The sequence below is a fragment of the Budorcas taxicolor genome, chromosome 1 (assembly GCF_023091745.1).
Source record: "Budorcas taxicolor isolate Tak-1 chromosome 1, Takin1.1, whole genome shotgun sequence".
NCBI classification, from domain to species: Eukaryota; Metazoa; Chordata; class Mammalia; order Artiodactyla; family Bovidae; genus Budorcas; species Budorcas taxicolor.
Genome location: NC_068910.1, coordinates 131,466,040 through 131,468,896, shown reverse-complemented (window position 1 = coordinate 131,468,896; position 2,857 = coordinate 131,466,040).

The following is a 2,857-nucleotide window of genomic DNA, read 5'->3' as shown; positions in this document are numbered from 1 at the left end:
AGAGTTTCTGTTGAAAGATCAGCTGTTATCCTTATGGGAATCCCCTTGTGTGTTATTTGTTGTTTTTCCCTTGCTGCTTTTAATATTTGTTCTTTGTGTTTGATCTTTGTTAATTTGATTAATATGTGTCTTGGGGTATTTTGCCTTGAGTTGATCCTGTTTGGGACTGTCTGGGTTTCTTGGACTTGTGTCACTATTTCCTTCCCCATTTTAGGGAAGTTTTCAACTGTTATCTCCTCAAGTATTTTCTCATGGCCTTTCTTTTTGTCTTCTTCTGGGACTCCTATGATTCGAATATTGGGGTGTTTCACATTGTCCTAGAGGTCCCTGAGGTTGCCTTCATTTCTTTTAATTCTTTTTTCTTTTTTCCTCTCTGCTTCATTTATTTCTACCATTCTGAGATAGAATATCTTTTTAAATAGTTCCATTGTATTTATATTCTCCTTTACAAAATTCCTTCATTTCTGTATCTTAAGAATGTAATATTTAGTTTAGTTCAGTCTCTCAGTCATGTCTGACTCTTTGTAACTCCATGAACTGCAGCACAGCAGGCCTCCCTGTCCATCACCCAGCTCCTGGAGTACACCCAAACCCATGTCCATTGAGTCGGTGATGCCATCCAACTATCTCATCCTCTGTCGTCCCCTTCTCCTCCTGCCCTCAATCTTTCCCAGCATCAGGGTCTTTTCCAATGAGTCAGCTCTTCGCATCAGGTGGCCAAAGTATTGGAGTTTCAGCTTCAACATCACTCCTTCCAATGAACACCCAGGACTGATCTCCTTTAGGATGGACTGGTTGGATCTCCTTGTAATCCAAGGGACTCTCAAGAGTCTTCTCCAACACCACAGTTCAAAAGCATCAATTCTTCGGCACTCAGCTTTCTTTATAGTCCAACTCTCACATCCATACACGACCAGTGGAAAAACCATAGCCTTGACTAGATGGACCTTTGTTGGCAAAGTAATGTCTCTGCTTTTGAATATGCTGTCTAGGTTGGTCATAACTTTCCTTCCAAGGAGTAAGCATCTTTTAATTTCATGGCTGTAATCACCATCTGCAGTGATTTTGGAGCTATAACATAGCTTACAAAATTTGAATATGCCAGAGTTTCTAAAAAAAGTTAGAATAAGTTGCCAAACCAGACAGAAACAAAAATATTGTTATGAAAAATTGTATTCTTCTCACAAATTATTTTCTTAATTAGTCGTGTTCACAAAAGAGAATTTTACTCCACACTGCTTGTGGAGTAGAAGTAGGCATAACCACTTGTGAAGTAATTGGACAATATCTAGTATACTAGTTTTCCATTGCTGTGGAACAATTACCAGAAATGCAGTGTCTTAAAACACATTTATTATCTAACAGTTTCTGTGAGCTAGGGTTACAGGCACACTTGAACTGTTTCCTCTATTCAAGGTTTCACAAAGTTGCAATCAAGGTGTTAGGTTGTCTTCTCTGGAGGCTTGATTGGGAAAGAATCCACTTCTAAGCTCTCTAAGATTGTTGGCAGAATTCATTTCCTTGTGGTTGTAGTGTTGAGGCTTCTGACTGGTTGCACCCAGGTTCTAGAAACCATCTACACTTCCCTGCCACCAGGCCCTCTCCATAGGCAGTTCTCAACATGAAAGCTTGCTTCTTCAAAGGCCAGTAGCAGTGTGTCTAGCTCCAGTCAGGTAAGATAGAGACATATAATGCAATGTAATCATTTTTACCATATTCTATCGGCCAGAAGTAAGTCATAGGTCCTGCCCACACTCGAAGGGCAGGGCAAAAGCAAGGGGCAAAGACCATGGGGGCCATCTTAGAATTCTGCCTACCACATCTAGTAAAGTTTACGATGCAGTGTCTTAGGATCTAGCATTTTCCCTGTACCCATGAAGATACATACAAGAACATTCATAACAGCATTGTTTGTAATAGCAAAACCATTGTTCTATAAGGTAAACTTAAAAAATTTTTAAATACAAAAAGATTTAGTCAGAGAGACATTAGCTAACAAAACACTATGTATGGTACAAGAACATTTTTGTAAAAGTAACATATTTATAGGAATTCTGCTTCAGCAATGGACTACTATTATCTTGAACAAGTCTTCCCACCACTGATTACAGCTGGGCAAAATATAATAAACATTAAAGCACTGAGGAGCTTACCACAGCAGTGAGAACTTGTGGGTCCAAGATCTGGAAGAAAGGAAAGGGAACCGATCAGAAGTGAGCATGATGTTTGCCATTATCTTTCCACGTGAAGTTATTGCTAATTCTGAAAGCAGTGGCTGAAAACCTGTGTAGAGTTTTTGGTTGTCTCATGGGGTTGAAGAGCCTGAATCAAAAGGAAGAGTGAAGTGAAAGTCACGTTTGACTCTTTGTGACCCTGCAATTCTCCTGGCCGGAATACTGGAGTGGGTAGCCTTTCTGTTCTCCAGGGGATCTTCCCAACCCAGGGATTGAACTAAGGTCTCCCACATTGCACGGACATTCTTTACCAGCAGAGCCACCAGGGAAGCCCAGGAATACTGGAGTGGGTAGCCTATCCCTCCTCCAGCAGATCTTCCTGCCCCAGGAATCAAACAGGGGTCTCCTGCATTGCAAGAGGATTCTTTACCAACTGAGCTATCAGAGAAGCCCTGAAAAGGAAGAGTGGCCCTAGTAAATACTTCAGATTGGTCAGGACCCTCATGGGATACCCCAACTAGAAGAAAGGGTGAACTGCAAAGAAACTAGTTTTCATAGACCCTAAAGTCCAGCTCCGAATAATATTAATATTAGCTCCTGACTGGAATAAAGTGATCTGTCCTCAGCTCAGCGGTGGTGAGGCATTTGTTATTGTTTAGTGGCTAAGTCATGTCTGACTCTTT